This window comes from Hyla sarda, chromosome 1, assembly GCF_029499605.1.
Source record: "Hyla sarda isolate aHylSar1 chromosome 1, aHylSar1.hap1, whole genome shotgun sequence".
NCBI classification, from domain to species: Eukaryota; Metazoa; Chordata; class Amphibia; order Anura; family Hylidae; genus Hyla; species Hyla sarda.
This window is the reverse complement of record NC_079189.1, coordinates 228,020,758-228,040,456: the sequence shown is the minus strand read 5'-3', so window position 1 is coordinate 228,040,456 and position 19,699 is coordinate 228,020,758.

Here is a 19,699-nt window from a genome sequence, read left to right as displayed (position 1 = left end):
GGTTCTTCCACCCCATTGACCCTATGATTGCCCAATCGACTTGTTGCTGGGTACTACACCCCCCTTGGGGTAGAATCTACCCACTCTCTCAACCAGAGACTCTCGCCATGTCGGACTACATTCATGAAAACTTGCAGAGAGGATTCATTAGGAAGTCCTCCTCTCCCGCTGGAGCCGTTTTTTCTTTGTGGCTAAAATGGACGGTTCCCTCCGTCCGTGCATCGATTACGGAGGCCTAAACAAGATCACCATTAAGAATCAGTATCCTCTTCCACTCATTTCTGAGCTCTTCGATCGACTTCGAGGTGCCAAGATTTTCACCAAATTGAATCTGAGAGGAGCCTACAACTTGATCCGAATTAGAGAGGGTGACGAGTGGAAGACCGCCTTCAACACACGGGATGGCCATTTCGAATATCTGGTGATGCCCTTTGGTCTCTGCAATGCACCTGCCGTATTTCAAGAATTCGTCAATGACATTTTTAGAGATTTGCTGTACACCTGCGTGGTCGTATACCTTGACGATATTCTCATTTTCTCCCCAAACCTTGATCTACACCGGGTACATGTACGCCAAGTTCTGTCTCGCCTCAGAAAAAAACGCCTCTACGCTAAGATAGAGAAGTGCCTCTTCGAGCAGTCTAGTCTGCCCTTCCTAGGGTACATAATCTCCACCCAGGGCTTACGGATGGACCCGACTAAGCTCTCCACGGTCCTGGACTGACCACTCCCCTCTGGACTTCGTGCTATACAAAGATTTCTGGGTTTCACCAATTATTACAGGCAATTAATTCCGCACTACTCTACCCTGGTGTCTTCTATTGTGGCCTTGACCAAGAAAGGGGCTAATCCAAAATCCTGGCCTTCTCAGGCTGAAGAGGCCTTCCAGTCTCTGAAGGTCGCCTTCGTCTCCGCACCTGTGCTTTCCAGATCTGACCCCGCTAAGCCCTTTTCTTTGGAAGTGGATGCCTCTTCCATAGGAGTCGGAGCTGTTCTCACCCAGAAATCATCTAGGGGCAAGACCTTAACTTGCGGTTATTTCTCTAAGACCTTCACCCCAGCCGTGAGAAACTATTCCATTGGAGACAGGGAGTTGTTGGCCATCAAATTGGCACTCGAAGAGTGGAGGCATCTTCTCGAGGGCTCCATTCTTCCTTTTTGCATTTACACAGACCACAAAAATCTTGCCTATCTCCAGTCCGCACAGAGGCTCAACCCACGAAAAGCTTGTTGGTCCCTGTTCTTTGCTCGCTTCAACTTTGAGATCCACTTCCGTCCAGCTAGCAAGAACATCAGGGCAGATGCCCTCTCCCGCTCTTCTGATGTAGTGGGTGAAGAGGTTACTCCACAACATATAATTCCACCTGAGCGCCTCATTGCCGTGGCACCTGTGGATCTTCGTCTTCTCCCTCCAGGCAAATCCTATGTACCTCCTAGCCAACAGATGTAAGTCCTTAAGTGGGGGCACTCTTCCTTGCTGGCGGGTCATCCGGGTGTCCAAAAGACCCTACAACTAATCTCCCGAAGATATTGCTGGCCCACTATGGCTAAAGATGTGTTTGAGTTTGTTCAAGCCTGTACAGTCTGTGCACGGGACAAGACGCCTCGTCAGAAGCCGGCTGGGCTGCTCCAACCTCTTCCTGAGACCCCATGGTCTCACATCGCCATGGACTTTGTGACTGACCTTCCTCCTTCCCAGGGTATGACGGTCATTTGGGTCGTTGTTGACCGTTTCTCTAAAATGGCACACTTTGTACCCCTACCAGGATTACCTTCTGCGCCTCTGCTGGCGAAACATTTTTTCCTGCACATTTTTCGCCTTCATGGTCTTCCTCTGCATATTGCTTCTGATCGTGGGGTGCAATTTGTTTCTAAATTCTGGAGAGCTCTGTGTGGATGGTTCAAAGTGAAATTAGATTTCTCATCCTCTCATCACCCCCAAACTAACGGCCAAGTGGAACGCGTTAACCAAGTCTTGGGGGAATATCTACGCCATTTTGTATCTTCACGTCATGATGATCTTCTTACTTGGGCGGAATTCTCCTACAACTACAGGAACTCCTCTGCCTCCAACAAATCACCATTTTTCGTGGTCTACGGTCGCCATCCTCTACCCCCTCTGCCATGGTCTTCCTCTTCTTCTGTTCCTGCAGTTGATGGGCTCATCCAGGATTTTTCCTCCATTTGGCGAGAGACTCACACCGCTCTTCTTAAAGCCTCGGCCCACATGAAATCCCAAGCGGACAAGGGCTCCTCCAGTGTTTTCTCCAGGTGACAGAGTATGGCTCTCGGCCAAATACATCCGTTTTAGGGTCCCAAGTTACAAACTAGGACCTCGTTACTTGGGTCCCTACAAGATTAAAAGAAAAATTAACGCTGTGGCGAACCAGCTTCATCTTCCCTCCACTCTTAGGATCCCTAATTCTTTCCATGTCTCCCTCCTCAAGCCAGCTATCTTTAACCAGTTCTCCCCCAAGGTCACCACTCCTAGCCCAGTGGCCGGCACATCGGACATTTTCTCCGTCAAAGAAATCCTGGCTTCCAAGATTTTTTTTGGTCGACTGGGAAGGCTGCGGTCCTGAGGAGAGGTCTTGGGAACCGGAGGAGATCATCTTGGACTGCAACCTTATCCTCAGGTTTCTGGGCACCAAGAAGAGGGGGAGACCTAAGGGGGGGTACTTTTACAGTGTGCGCTCCGGTCCCCGCTCCTGGACCGGAGCACTGACTGCCCCAGACACGCTGACCGGGAGCGCAGAGTTATCCCCGACGGGGATGCGGTTAGCGTGGCGGGAGGTTCCCACTCACGTGCCACATTCCGACACTGTCCCCTACCTTCTGCGGCTCCACGTCGCTCCTCTGTGTCCCGGCGCGTGGCCCCGCTCTCTAGGGCGCGCGCGCCGGCTTCATGAAATTGAAAGGGCCAGTGCACCATTAATTGGTGCCTGGCCCAAAGTGTTCTATAAATGTTTCCTGCCCCTTCCTGTCCTTGCCGGATCTTTGTGCCTCGTGCCAAGAGAAAGCGTTCCTTGTTATTAAAGTGTTCCCTGTCTGTTGCCGACCCTTGCCCGTGACCACCGCCTCTGAACCCGTGCTGCCTGCCTAGACCTGTTGCTAGTGACTACCGCTTCTGATCCTGTGCCGCCTGCCCTTACCTTTGCTACGTCTGACTTCACTTCTGCCATTCCTCCTGTACCGCGCCTATCTCATCAACCAGAGGGGTTGAGTCGCTATCTGGTGGAACTATCTGGGGGCTACCTGCCGCAGCAAGACTATCCCGCTTTGCGGCGGGCTCTGGTGAAGACCAGTACCTCCTTAGATTTCGTTCCCTGGGTTCGGCCCACGCCATCACTCCTCTGGTCCAGTGGATCCACCTCCAGTCACCTGTCCGGACCATTACACTCCCGTTATCAGCCAGCGGTCGTGTCTCCAACAGCAACCCATCTGCCGTCGTCGATAGGTTAACAAGCTCATCCACATCATCACAAGTGACATCTGACACCCCCAGTCAACAGTCGGGGGGTTCCTCAGACACAACCCTCAGTTGGCATGGCCCGGGAGCAGTCCCTGTCCTCCCATTGCCTTTTTCCTATGCTGTTCCCTCTCCTAAAGAAGTATCTTATGCTGTGGGTTCAGCTCCACTATTTACTGAGGGCGATCTAATAGAGGACAGTCAGCAGCTACTGGTCAGCCAAGAAGGGGAGGAGACATGCGCCGCTTGCTCTGCTAGGCGGCCAAGTAGTGACGCGGAGAGTGACGGGGGAAGCGGTGTTGCAAGTGTTCAGGGTCCTGAAGCAGACACTGTTGGGGAACCTGAGGAGGACATCAGTGACGTGCACACACCTGTTGATGATGATGAAGCTGATCGCAATTGGGAGCCGGGTGCAGAAGGGGCTTCATCATCATCAGGAGAAGAGGTAGTGGAACAGGAGTTCCTGGAGACGGTACCAGTAGCAGTCAATTAGTGCGGACTGCGAGTGGGAAAATCAGCTACTCGGCGGTGTGGAAGTTTCTCATAAGGCATCCGGAGGAGGTTCACGTAGCCACATGCAAGATCTGTCGGCAGAAGGTGAAGCGTGGCCAGGGTCCCAATGTCGGCACCATGGCCCTGCGTCAACACATGCTTCACCACCATAAAGCGGCCTGGGAGAACCGTGGCTCCGATGTAGTGGTCCAGCCTGCTCCATCACCAAGTGGCCATCCGCTCCCTCCTTCATCCAGCCAAGGCTCCACCACCTCAGTCGAAGGGAGCTGTGTGTCAAACCCTCCTTCTGTTGCTCCTGCTTCTCCCGCTTTTAGTCAACCATTCCGCAAATAGTGATGTCGCAAACATAAAACTTTCGGTTCTGCAGCAGCAGAGGCCAGAAAAATTAGGCATGTACACCTGGCTGGAAAATTTGGTATTGCCGCAGTTGTAGCAGTGGCCATAAAAATTGCAGCACCATAACAAGTGCAGCAGCAGAAGCCAAAAAAATTAGGCATGTACACATGGATGAAAAATTGGGTATTGTCACAGCCACAGCTGTAGCAGTGGCCAGATAAATTGCAGCACCATATCAAGTGCAGCAGCAGAGTCCCGAAAAATTAGGCATGTACACCTGGCTGGAAAATTTGGTATTGTCGCAGCCGCTGCTGTAGCAGCGGCCAGAAAAATTTGTTTTGCCAGGCAGAATGTGCCCTAAAACATTGCGGCTTGATCCCTAGTTGGTGGCAGATAAGTCACGCAAGTCATCCAGCATTCAGAGTTCAAATACAGCAGCATGTGGACCATTTTTAGCCCAAGGCAGCTCATCTGATCAGGCCTTGTTCAGTCAAATGTATCGCCCAGTGTCAGTCCCTCCGGGATCCATCCCTCATTCATCTTAAAGGGTACCTCTCATCAAATAAACTTTTGATATATTTTAGATTAATGAATGTTGAATAACTTTCCAATAGCATGTTAATCAAAAATATGCTTCTTTCTATTGTATTTTTCCCGATCAGTCCTGTCAGCAAGCATTTCTGACTCATGCTGGGGTCCTAAACACTCAGAGCTGCTAGCCTGCTTTGTTCACAGCTAAACAGGCTGTGAACAAAGCAGGCTGGCAGCTCTGAGTGTTCTCCTTTGTGAACAAAGCAGACTGGCAGCTTGTAGTGTTTAGGACTCCAGCATGAGTCGGAAATGCTTGCTGCCAGGACTGGTAGGGAGACCCCTAGTGGTAATTTCTTCAAAGTGGAAAATTAAATAGAAAGAAGCATATTTTTTTAATAACATGCAATTGTAAAGTTATTCTGCATACATTAATCTACAATATATCAAAAGTTTTTTTGATGAGAGGTACCCTTTAAGAAAGGTGAGGTAATCCAGACTTTTTTGACCAAGGTTACTCCTCTTCTCAGTGACAATACCTCCTGCTACACTGAAGGTCCTTTCTGACAGGACACTTGAAGCGGGACAGGCCAGAAGTTCGAGCGCAAATTGGGATAGCTCAGGCCACAGGTCAAGCCGGCACACCCAGTAGTCAAGGGGTTCATTGCTCCTCAGACTGTCAATATCTGCGGTTAAGGCCAGGTAGTCTGCTACCTGTCGGTCAAGTAGTTCTCTGATGGTGGACCCCGAAGGGCTGTGGCGATGCGTAGGACTTTAAAAGCTCTGCATGTCCTCCATCAACAGCATGTCTGTACAGCACCCTGTCCTTGCCGGCGTGTTCGTGGGAGGAGGAGGAGAATTACTTCCACCTCTTCCCCTGCTAGATCCATGTTGTGCTGTGACATGACCCTTATACGCTGTGTACAGCATACTTCTTAATTTATTTTGGACCTGCTGAATCCTTTCCGCCTTGCTGTAATGCGGTAACATGTCAGGCACTTTATGTTTATACCAGGGGTCTTGTAGCGTGGACACCCAGTACAGGTCGTTCGCCTTCATCCTTTTTATACAAGGGTCCCTCAATAGGCACAACAGCATGAAAGACCCCATTTGCACAAGGATGGATGCCGAGCTACTCATGTCCTGTTCCTCGTCCTCAGTGATGTCAGGGAAGGTATCATCTTCTTCCCCCCAGACACGTACAACACCACTGGAACCAGATAGGTGACAAGGAGCACCCTGGGATGCCTGCTGTGGTTGGTCTTACTCCTCCTCTTCAAAGCCACATTCCTCCTCTGACTCCTCTTTCTCACAATCCTTTTCCAGCGTTGCCGCAGGTCCAACAAGCGATGCTGATAAGGCTGTTTCTGGTGGTGATGGTGTCCACAACTCTTCCTCTTCACGCTCATCTAATGCCTGATCCAGCACACTTCGCAGGGCACGCTCCAGGAAGAAAAAAGAAAAAAACGGTATGATGTCACTGATGGTGCCTTCGGTGCGACTGACCAGGTTTGTCACCTCCTCTAAAGGACGCATGAGCCTACAGGCATTGCCCATGAGCCTCCAGTAACGTGGCAAAAAAATTCCCAGCTCCGCAGATGATGTCCTAGCACCCCAGTCATACAAATATTCGTTGATGGCTTTTTCTTGTTGGAGCAGGCGGTCGAACATTAGGAGTGTTGAATTCCAATGTGTCGGGCTGTCGCAAATCAAGCGCCTCACCAACATGTTGTTTCGCCGCTGGATATCTGACAAGTGCGCCATGGTCGTGTAGGAACACCTGAAATGGCCACACACCTTCCTGGACTGCTTCAGGACATCCTGTAAGCCTGGGTAGTTGAGCACAAAGCGTTGTACAATCAGATTACACACATGTGCCATGCACGGCACATGTGTCAACTTGCCCAACAAATTGGCTCAATGCCGCCAACAAATTTTTTCCGTTGTCACAGTCACCTTGCCGATCTCCAGTTGGTGCGGAGTCAGCCACTGGTCCATATGTGCGTTCAGAGCCGACAGGAGAGCTGGTGCGGTATGACTCTCCGCTTTGAAGCAAGTCAACCCCAAGATGGCGTGACACTGCCGTATCCGGGATGTGGAATAGCACCTGGGGAGCTGGGGGGGTGCCGGTGATGTGGAGCAAGACGCAGCAGTGGAAGAGGACTCGGCCGAGGATGTTATGGAAGAGGATGGAGTAGGAGGAGTAGAGGAGGTGGCAGCAGGCCTGCCTGCAAGTCGTGGCGGTGTCACCAACTTCTCTGTAGAGCCACGCATTCCATGCTTGGCAGCCGTCACCAGGTTTACCCAATGCGCAGTGTAGGTGATATACCTGCCCTGACCATGCTTTGCAGAACAGGTATCAGTGGTCAGATGGTCCCTTGCCCCTACACTGTGTGCCAGACATGCCATAATTTCCTTTTGCACAATGGAGTAAAGGTTGGGGATTGCCTTTTGTGCAAAAAACACCTTCACCGCTATCTGACACCTCAAGAAAGGAAGCAGCAGCGGGTACAACATCATCATCACACGATACGTCCATGTGTGTAATGCTGCCTGACTGAGACATATCCCTGTTAACTACATCCTCTGGCAATAATGGTTGCGCATCACTCATGTCTTCAAACTGATGTGTAAATAACTCCTCTGACGGATCAAGTAAAGCTGCTGTAGTGCTAGTGATGGTGGTGGCGGCAGGCAGGCAAGTGGTAGCATGAGAGGTGCCCGAAGCTAAGCTAGAGGAGGAGAAGGATGGTGCGTCAAGGTTCAGAGCGGAAGCTGTGGTAGATTTGGTGTCTTGTGATAGACAGTCAACTAAGTCCTCAGAACTTTGGGGGTTCAGGGTACGTGGCCTCTGAACACTGGCCTTTCTAGGGCCAAAGGCAATCCCAGCACCACGACGGCCCCTGCTGGGTAGCCTTCCTCTGCCTGTCATTTTTTTTGTTAAATTTGCACAAGTGTCACACCAAATGTGATTTGCACTAGGGTGACACAATTTGCCCTGCAGACAAAAAAACGGTAACTTTGACGTGAACTGACAGAGACGACTGGTTTTATTTAACAGCCAAAAAAATATTTTTTTTTTAATTTGCACAACTGTCACACCTAATGTGATTTGCACTAGGGTGACACAATTTGCCCTGCAGGCAAAAAAACTGGCAACTGCGACGTGAACTGACAGTGACGACTGGTTTTATTTATCAGCCAAAAAAGGTATTTTAACTTTTTTTATTTGCCCAACTGTCACACCTAATGTGATTTGCACTAGGGTGACACAATTTGCCCTCCAGGCAAAAAAACTGGCAACTGTGACGTGAACTGACAGTGACGACTGGTTTTATTAAACAGCCCAAAAATTTTTTTTTTTTAATTTGCACAACTGTCACACCTAATTTGATTTGCGCTAGGGTGACACAATTTGCCCTGCAGGCAAAAAAAAAAACTGGCAACTGTGACGTGAACTGACAGTGACGACTGGTTTTATTTAACAGCCAAAAAAGGTTTTTTATTTTTTTTTTGCACAACTGTCACACCAAATGTGATGTGCACTAGGGTAACACAATTTGCCCTGCTGGCAAAAAAAACTGGCAACTGTGACATGAACTGACAGTGACGACTTGTTTTATTTAACAGCCAAAAAATATTTTTTTTTTATTTTATTTTGCACAACTGTCACACCAAATGTGATTTGCACTAGTGTGACAATGAGCAAAAAAGCTTGCCAGCGGAGTTCCCCTTTTAAGCAGTGGTCCCCAACCAGGGTGCCTCCAGCTGTTGAAAAACACACGGGCTGATATCTTTAAGCCCTTTGAATACTGTAGTAGTTAGTTGCTTTAAAGAAAAAAAGCTTGCCAGCGGAGTTCCTCTTTTATGCAGTGGTCCCCAACCAGGGTGCCTCCAGCTGTTGCAAAACACACGGACTGATATCTTTCAGCCCTTTGAATACTGTAGTAGTTAGCTGCTTGAAGGAACTTAAGTTTGATTCTGGAGTACCCCTTTTAACCAGCGGTTTCCTCCCAACCAGGGTGGCTCCAGCTGTTGCAAGACACACGGACTGATACCTTTCAGCCCTAAAAAGGTTTTTTTTGTGTGCTGTCCTTAAAGCAGATGTTACACTAGTGCTTTAGAAGTAAACTGGACCCTGAATACATCACCTAGCAGCAACCTAGCTATCGCTTTCCCTATACTTCCTAAGCCTGCAGCATGCTGAATGAGGGTAAAATGGCGTCCATGCAAGAGGTTGGAGGGTCTGGAAGGGAGGGACTGCTGCTGATTGGCTGTAATGTGTCTGCTGACTCTGACTCACAAGGTCAAAGTTTACTGCAATGTTAAAGTATAGGGGCGGATTGAAATTCACATATGTTCGCCTGGCGATGCGAACGCGACCATGCTAAATTCGCCGGGAACTGTTCGCCGGCAAACAATTCGCGACATCTCTATCCGCCAACAATCCATCAGCTAAGCCATGTCCAAGAGACAACAGTATGCGCCCACTCATACAACGGCACAGAAGTTGAATGTGCTCCTGTCCAAGTTGCTGGTGTTGCAGTCCTGCACCTTTCAGAGAACTGCACCTTTCAGAGAACTGATGGCTTGTGCTGAGCCGAGGTGGAGAGTCCCAAGCCGTCATTTCTTTGCGAAGAAGGCAGTACCAGCCCTTGATCCTTGAGCCTGTCGGTGTGTTCAAAAGTGCACGGCAGCGCTGACGTGTGGAGCTTTAACTACGGGCAGGGACAATACTTGTCTTTTACGGCCCACTGGGTAAATGTGGTTCCTGCACAACCACAACAGCAACTTGGACAGGTCACACCGCTTCCTCCTCCACGCTCTCGCTCCCAGGCAGTTGACCCTGTTACAGTGTGGGATGCCGCCTCCTCATCCTCCACCGTGTCCTCGGCCTCCACTGCACGTCCAAATCTTGGTGGCCCTTCATCGTACCATGTGTGTAGGGCACGGCGGAGTCAAGCTGTTCTTCACATGGTTTGCCTTGGCGAACGGAGTTACACAGGGGAGGAACTGCTAAAGTTCATTCGTAAAGAAATGGGAACCATGGGAACCATGGTGACCGACAACGGGAAGAACATCGTGTCCGCGCTGCGACAAGGAAGTGTGAAACATGCGCCCTGCATGGCACACGTGTTGAATCTGGTTGTCAAGCACTTCCTCAAGTCTTCACCCCATTTGCAAAACATCCTGAAAATGGCAAGGAAACTGTGCATGCACTTCAGCCACTCGTACACCGCCAAGCACACCTTCCTTGAGCTGCAGCGTCAGAACGGCATCCCACAACATAGTCTTATTTGTGACGTTGCCACACGTTGGAATTCCACCCTCCATATGTAGGACAGACTATACGAACAAAGAAAAGCCATCACCGATTTCTTGATGATCCAAGCAGATAGGAGTACTGCCCTGTGTAACTTCAATGTGAACCAGCGGCAGCTCATACGTGACACCTGCCGTTTGCTGAGGCCCTTTGAGGAAGCCACATTATTTGTGAGTCGCCTGGATTACGCCATGAACGACGTCATTCCACTCCTACATTTTCTACAACAAATTATTGAAACCATGGCTGGTCACAGCAATGGAGACGTTGCGCCTACATCTCAAGGCTACATGAGCCCTGTGGGGGCTGAACTGGAGGAAGAGGATGATGAGGGGCAGAGCGGAGAACAGTTTAGGTTGGATGAGATGGCCGGTGTTTCTAGTCATCGGACAGGAGAGGAGGAGCAGCCAGAGGAGCTGGAGGGTTATGAGGAAGTTGAGACAGAGGACCCAGACGCACCGTGGCAGTATGCAGTGGAGATGGAGGCAGATAGTCCCTCTGAGTCACTGGCGCAAATGGCACGATGCATGCTCAGTTGCTTGCGTAGTGACCCCCGAATTGTCAAAATTCGTCAGCGGGATGACTTTTTTACACCCACTGAGAGGGAGAACAAACTGACCTACTACAGAGAGATTCTACGTAGTCAGTTGGCTGATGCCTATCGGCAGGTCTGACTCGGGGGGCCCTCTGCACTCACCTTCCACTGCCATGGCTGCTGGGGAGGGGAGCGGTGGCAGGAGCAGTACCAGCTCAATCAGCAGCAGCCTGAGTCTACAGTCGCTGATGAGTAGCTTTCTTCAACTCATCAGCAGCAGGTAGACATGGAGCAGGACCTGAACCAGCAGGTGGTGGCATACCTTGACATAGCCATGCCAACAACCATTGAAGATCGGCTGGACTTCTGGGCAGCCAAACTTTATTTATAGCCGCAACTAGCAGAGTTTGCCCTGGAAAAGCTGTCCTGCCCGGCCTGTAGTGTGCCATCAGAGCGGGTGTTTAGTGCGGCCGGGGCTATAGTCACCCCAAGGCGAACTCGTCTGTCCACTAAAAATGGGGAGAGACTGATGTTTGTGAAGATGAATCAGGGATGGATCAGCCAGGATTTCCAGCCACCAATGCCAGATGCCTCAGAGTAGATTGACCATGCTGCTACACCAACATTTCCCAATTATGATTGGTTATGAAACCCTCTTTGGTACTGCCATTGCCTGCGCCTGACTCATTCTGTGTCTTTCAGGAACTACTTCAAGTTTTGGATGTTTAGCAGTAGCTAAATACATGCTTAATGCAAATTTCAACATTGATCTTTAAATGTAAGGGGTTATGAAACCCTCTTGGGTACTGTGAATGACTGCTCCTGACTCATTCTGTGTCTTTCAGGAAATAACTGCCTCCCTGATGCCTCAGGCCTTGGGCCTTCCATTTTTGGAAGTTTAGCAGTAGCTAATACATGCTTAATGCAAATTTCAGCAATGATCTTTAAATTCTCGGCGCTCTGCCAGGGCCTTCTCCTACCCCACCGGGGGCGATCCGAGGACCTCACTAAACCATCCAATCGGTAGTAGATACATGCGGTGTGTACAAAGGGCAGGGACTTAATGAACCCGAGCTTATGAGCCGTGCTTAGTTGTGATTCTTCTTTCCTGGCAAATAATTGCAATCCCTGATCCCTATCGCGAACAGGGTTCAGTGGGTTACCTGCACCTGTCGGAGGAAGATAGATACACGCTGGTCTGTTCAGTGTAGCGCGCGTGCAGCCCCGGACATCTGAGGGCATAACACACCTGTTATTGCTCGATCTCGCGAGTAATTGTGCAATGTAAGGGGTTATTAAAGCCTCTTGGGTACTGCTGATGATTACTCCTGACTGCTCCTGTGTCTTTCAGGAACTACTTGACTTTATGATGCTTCTGGGCTTGGGCCTTTAATTTTAGGATTTTTGAAATACATACATACATGCTTAATTTAAATTTCAACATTCATGGTGCATTGTATGGGGTTATTAAACACTGTTGGGCAGTGTTTTTTTCAAATTTTCTGATAATTATGACAGTAATAAACTAGAATTTTCCACAATAATAACAATTACACCATTGAACGCTTGTTGCGTGTGATTTTTTTAAGTAAAATTTAAAAAATTGTTGCTTCTTTTTTTCATAAAAAATTATTTTATAGAGGAATTTCTTTTGGTGGTCCACCGTCCTGCATTATAGAGTCTTCTGGACTCTTGGATATGCGCTTGTTCTTAAACAAATGTGCAAAAACCAAAATTGGCCGGTCAGGGCTATGGAGACACGTACATCTTACGGCCACATGAGCCCTGTGGGTGCTTGTGAGATTAGGTCCTTTGTACCCACACGGCGGGGTCCGGGACACAAATTTTGATTTAAATTTCAAATAAAAAAATCAAACATTTCAATGGTCTCCTCATGCTACAGCCAACTCCAGGCTGCATCATTGTGGTAATATATAGAGAGCACTCGGTGTCCTAAATTTTCGTTACATTTTTTTGTCAAAAATGTTTCTCATTTTTATTAGGGATAGTTAAGCTTTGGTGCGTACTCATGCATCAGCCAACTCCAGCCTGTGTCACTAAGGCAATATATGGTTTACTGATGGCGCTGCTGGGCCTGGGTCTGGGAATTTCTAATTTTCTCATAGGTAGCACCCGTTATCCAAAAGTCTTCTTCATAAATTTCTACAATTGTTATGTTTTTTTGGGGGGATTGTGAAGCCCTAGTGTGTAATCATGCTTCAGCCAACTCCAGGCTGTGTCATTCAGGCAATGTATAGGTAGCACCTGCTGTCCTAAATATTCTACTTTTTTTTTTTTTTTAAATGGTTGTTTTTTCTTTGGGATTCTGAAGCCCTGGTGTGTACTCAATGCTGCTTCCTGCTACACTCTGTCAGCCCGTTGGTCCTGTGACAGTGTGCTACTCTCCCTCCACATCCTCCACTGTGTCTTAAAGGGGTAGTCCAGTGGTGAAAAACTTAGGATAGGGGATAAGTTTGAGATCGCGGGGGGGTCCGACCGCTGGGGCCCCCTGCGATCTCTCTGTACGGGCCCCGGCTCTCGGCTCAGATAGCGGGTGTCGACCCCTGCACGAAGCGGCGGCCGACACGCCTCCTCAATACATCTCTATGGCAGAGCCGGAGATTGCCGAAGGCAGCGCTTCGGCTCTGCCATAGAGTTGTATTGAGGGGGCGTGTCGGCCGCCGCCTCGTGCGGAGGTCGACACGCCCCCTTTCCGTGGGCTGTCGGGGCTCCGTACAGGAGATCGCAGGGGGCCCCAGCGGTCGGACCCCCCGCGATCTGCAACTTATCCCCTATCCTTAGGATAGGGGATAAGTTGCTCACCACTGAGTCACCACTGGGCTACTCATTTAAGCCTCCACTGCCCGGACAAGTCTCAGGGGCCCTTCAGCATACCAAGTGTGCAGGTCACGGTGGTGTCACGCTGTTACATAGTTGCATAGTTAGTACGGTCGAAAAAAGACATATGTCCATCAAGTTCAACCAGGGAAATAAGGGGTAGGGGTGTGGCGCGATATTGGGGAAGGGATGAGATTTTATATTTCTTCATAAGCATTAATCTTATTTTGTTCCAGGAATGTATCTAATCCTGTTTTAAAGCTGTTAATTGTTCCTGCTGTGACCAGTTCCTGAGGTAGACCGTTCCATAAAGTCACAGTCCTCACGGTAAAGAAGGCGTGTCGCCCCTTGAGACTAAACTTTTTCTTCTCCAGACGGAGGGAGTGCCCCCTCGTCCTTTGGGGGGGTTTAACCTGGAACAGTTTTTCTCCATATTTTTTGTATGGGCCATTAATATACTTATATACGTTTATCATATCCCCCCTTAAACGTCTCTTCTCAAGACTAAACAATTGTAACTCCTTTAATCGCTCCTCATAGCTAAGATGTTCCATGCCCCATATTAGTTTAGTCGCGCGTCTCTGCACCCTTTCCAACTCCGCAGTGTCCCTTTTATGGACAGGTGACCAAAACTGAACAGCATATTCCAGGTGAGGCCGTACCAATGCTTTATAAAGGGGGAGTATTATGTCCCTGTCCCTTGAGTCCATGCCTCTTTTGATACATGACAATATCCTGCCGGCTTTGGAAGCAGCAGCCTGACATTGCATGCTATTTTGTAGTCTGTGATCTACAAGTACACCCAGATCCTTCTCTACCAGTGACTCTGCCAGTTTAATCCCCCCTAAGACATACGATGCATGCAGGTTATTAGTACCCAGATGCATAACTTTACATTTATCCACATTGAACCTCATTTGCCAAGTGGATGCCCAGACACTTAGTCTATCCAAGTCATCTTGTAACTTATGCACATCCTCTATAGACTGTACTGTGCTACAAAGCTTGGTGTCATCTGCAAAGATAGAAACAGAGCTGTTAATACCATCCTCTATATCATTGATAAATAAATTAAACAACAGCGGTCCCAGTACTGAACCTTGGGGTACACCACTAATAACCGGGGACCAATCAGAGTACGAATCATTGACCACCACTCTCTGGGTACGATCCATGAGCCAGTGTTCAATCCAGTTACAAACTAAAATTTCCAAACCCAAAGACCTTAACTTACCTGTCAGACGTCTATGAGGGACAGTATCGAATGCTTTAGCAAAATCCAGAAACACTATATCCACAGCCATTCCTCTGTCAAGGCTTCTACTCACCTCTTCATAAAAGCAAATTAGATTGGTTTGACAACTTCTATCCTTAGTAAACCCATGCTGGCTATCACTTATAATACAATTATCCCCTATGTATTCCTGTATGTAATCCCTTATAAGTCCTTCAAACAATTTACCCACAATGCACGTTAAACTTACCGGTCTATAGTTTCCTGGGGAAGACCTAGAGCCCTTTTTGAAGATTGGCACCACATTCGCCTTGCGCCTGTCCCTTGGCACAATACCAGACACCAGAGAATCTCTAAATATCATGAACAGGGGTACAGATATTACTGAACTTACCTCTCTAAGAACTCTTGGGTGTAGTCCATCCGGTCCTGGGGATTTGCTTACATTTATATCACTTGACTTACCTTGTACCATCTCTACATTAAGCCAGTTCAGTACATTACATGATGTGTTACCAGCACTGACCTGGCCAATGTCAGCTCCTTCTTCCATAGTGTATACAGAACTAAAGAACCCATTCAGTAGCTCCGCCTTCTCTTGATCGCCTGTGACAACCTCCCCATTATCATTATTAAGGGGTCCTACATGCTCTGTCCTTGTTTTTTTTGCATTTATATATCTAAAAAAATATTTAGGATTAGTTTTGCTTTCTTTGGCCACCTGTCTCTCATTTTGAATTATTGCTGTTTTTATTACATTTTTACAGATTTTATTAAGCTCCTTGTACTGTTTAAATGTTATAGCTGACCCATCAGATTTGTATTTTTTGAAGGCTATTTTTTTGTTGTTTATTGCTCTTTTAACATCATGTGTCAGCCATGTAGGATTTAGTTTTAATCGTTTATATTTGTTCCCCTTTGGTATATATTTAGCTGTATAGTTATTTAGAGTTGATTTAAAGATGTCCCATTTACCTTCTGTATCAGTATTTGACAACACCTCCCCCCAGTCTATGTCCTGTAGTGCAGCCCTCAGCCCAGGGAAATTTGCCTTTTTAAAGTTATATGTTTTTGCCTTCCCCGCCTGTCTTTGTTTTCTACATTTTAAGTCAAAAGTAACTATATTGTGGTCGCTATTACCAAGGTTTTCCCGCACAGTTACATTACCAACCAGCTCTGCGTTGTTGGAAATGATCAGATCCAACAAGGCATCACTTCTTGTTGGGTCCTCCACAAACTGGCCCATAAAATTATCCTGCAATAAATTTAGGAATTGTCGCCCCTTTGTAGTTTTAGCCAACCCCGGACCCCAATCTATATCTGGATAGTTAAAATATCCCATTATTACCACTGTACCTGCCCGGGCGGCCCTCTCTATTTGTTTATGAAGCCGAACTTCTATCTCTTCAGTGATATTAGGGGGTCTGTAGATTACACCAAATACTATTTTTTCAGTATTTCCCTCCTTTTGTAATTCTACCCACAATGATTCCACATCCTCAGAATCATCACACACTATGGCATCGTTCACACTGACTTTCATACCACTTCTTACATACAGACAGACTCCACCACCTTTTCTGTTCATTCTATCCTTGCGAAACAATGTAAACCCCTGCAGATTGACAGCCCAGTCATGCGAGGAGTCCAGCCATGTCTCAGTGACCCCAACTATATCAATATGTTCCTCCAGTATCAAGGCCTCAAGCTCCCCCATTTTATTTGCTAGGCTTCTGGCATTTGTGAACATACACTTTACATTTCCATCCTTTATGTTATTGGGGTTAATGGAATTCAAGGGTGTAAGTTTTATTTTCCTATGAAGCCTAATCCTATTAACTATTCTAACCCCTCCCTCCGCTCCACCCCCAGGTACATTTATAATTCCCACCTCTCTATCTACACTATCTTCCCCCTCTTTGCTGTAGGTTCCCTCCCCCCAAATCCCTAGTTTAAACACTCCTCCACCCTTCTAGCCATCTTCTCCCCAAGCAAAGCTGCACCCTCCCCATTGAGGTGCAGCCCGTCCCTACGGTAGAGCCGGTAACCGACAGCGAAGTCAGCCCAGTTCTCCATGAACCCAAACCCTTCCTTCCTACACCAGCTTCTGAGCCACTTGTTTACCTCCCTGATCTCCCGCTTCCTCTCTGGTGCGGCTCGTGGTTTGCCTTGGCGAGAAGTCTTGGAAACAATGGCTGGTCAGGGCAATGGAGGCGTTGCGCCTACATCTCACGGCCACATGAGCCCTGTGGGGGCTTGTTGGATTTGGTACTTTGTACCCACACGCTGGGGTCCGGGACACGCAAAGGTTGTTTTAAATTTCAAATAAAAAAATGATGGCGCTGCTGGGCCTGGGTCTTGTAATTTCAAATTTTCTCATAGGTAGCACCCGCTATCCAAAATCTTTTTCAAAAATTGAGTTGTTTTTTTTTTTTGGGGGGGGGGGGGATTGTGAAGCCCTGGTGTGTAATCGTGCATCAGCCAACTCCAGGCTGTGTAATTCAGGCAATATATGGATTACTGATGCCGCTGTGGGGCCTGGGTCTGGTAATTTCAAATTTTCACATAGGTAACACCCGCTATCCAAAATCTTTTCCAAAAATTTCTAAAATTGTGGTGTTTTTTGGGGGGGATTGTGAAGCCCTGGTGTGTACTCGTGCATCTGCCAACTCCAGGCTGTGTCATTCAGGCAATATATGGTTTACTGATGCCGCTGGGGAGCCTGGGTCTGGGAATTTTTAATTTTCTCATTGGTAGCACCCGCTATCCAAAATCTTCGGTTTAAATTTCTTAATTCATCTTTTAATCTTAGGGATTGTGAAGGCCTAGTGCCTACTCATGCTGCTGGCAACTCCGGGCTGTGCCATTCATCTACTATATGGTCTCCTCATGCTGCAAACACCTCCACGCTGTGCCATTCAGCCACTATATGGTCTCCTCATGCTGCCAACACCTCCATGCTGTGTCATTCAGCCACTATATGGTCTCCTCATGCTGCCACCATGTCCATGCTTTTGTCATTCAGCCACTATATGTTGTCCTCATGCTGCCAACACCTCCACGCTGTGCCATTCAGCCACTATATGGTCTCCTCATGCTGCCAACACCTCCACGCTGTGTCATTCAGCCACTATGTGTTCTCCTCATGCTGCCAACACCTCCACGCTGTGTCATTCAGCCACTATATGGTGTCCTCATGCTGCCAACATCTCCACGCTGTGCCAATCAGCCACTAAATGGTCTCCTCATGCTGCCAACACCTCCACGCTATGTCATTCAGTCACTATATGGTCTCCTGAAACTGATGCCACCACCAGGCTGTGTCATTGTGCTGCTGTGTGGCAGTGATTCTAAAAGCGATGCCGGTAATCTGCATGTTATTCTGAATAACAGTATTATTTCACTACCCCCAGCACACTCCATATGCGTTTTAGAACACAGCAAAGTGTTCTATACCCCTATAGAGGCTGTATGTAGGCTAGAAATAGCCTTTTTTAATATAGATTCACCACGAAAAAATTCGGATTGAAACAAACTTTTTCGGAAAATTCGGCAAATCGGCCGAATCGAATTTTTGAAAAGTTCGCTCATCTCTATTCTGGTCGGCAGGATGGAAATGAATAAAAAATGTAACCTGGAGAAGAAAAGCAACCATCTTGCCTGGCGAGGATTCAGACGCTGAGCTGACTGAAGATACAAAAGGTTCTTGTGATCCGTAAATACACTGCTGATTGGATGTGTGGAACCCTCCAAAAGATGATGCCATTCTTCTAAGGCAAGTTTTATATCGGGGGGTTCCTGATCGCCAATAGGGTATTTCCTCTCCCCTGGTGAAAAGGTCTTGGAGAAAAAAACACAGGTCATATTCTTACCCTTGGAGGTTTTCTGAGTTAAAATTGCGCCAGCTCCTACGGAAGATGCATAAACCTCCAAAAGGAACTGCTTTTCAGGATCAGATCTTGTGAGAACAGGTGCTGAAACTAAGGCAGATTTTAACTGTGAAGGCCTTCTCAGCCTCAGGAAACAAGTTCTTGGTGTTGCAGTTCTTTTTGGTGAGGGCTACAATTGGGGCAACAAAGGAAGAAAAGTGTGGGATGAATTGACTTTAGTAATTGGCAAAACCCAAAAATCGTTGAATAGCCCATAGACCAGAAGGACATGGCCAGTCCAATACTGCAGAAAGCTTGTCAGGATCCATTTGTAGACCTTGGAGGGAGACTATGTATACAAGAAATGGAAGGCTTGTTCTCTCAAAGAGGCATTTCTCAAGCTTGGCATGCAGATGATTCTCCAGAGATGTTGAAAGACCAGACGGACATGGAAACGATGAGCCTCCAAGATGGGAGAGAAAATCTGAATATCATCCAGGTAGACGACTACTCAGGCGTACAACAGATCTCGGAAGATGTCATTAGCGAATTCTTGGAAGACAGCGGGGGGCGTTGACCAAAAGGCATGACTAGGTACTCAAAATGTCCATCTCTGGTGTTAAAGGCTGTCTTCCATTCGTCGCCTTCATGAATTCAAATAATATTGAATGCTCTCCTCAGATCCAACTTAGAGAAGATTCTGGCTCCCCGTAAGCAATCAATAAGTTCAGAAATAAAAGGCAAAGGGTAGCTTTTTTTTTATTGTAATCTTGTTTAGACCCCTGAAGTCAATACAAGGGCAGAGATAACCATCCTTCTTCCCTACAAAGAAGAATCCAGCTCCGGCAGGAGATGAGGACTTTCGGAGGTTCCCTTGGAAATATTTTTCCATGGCTTGTGTCTCAGGAACTGATAATGGATAGATTCTTCCACTGGGAGGCGTGGTCCCAGGATGTAAGTCAATAGGAAAGTCGTAGGGACAATGTGGTGGAAGTGTCTTGGCCTGCTTTTCGCAGAATATGTCTGTATAATCTTGATATGGAAGAGGCAGGCC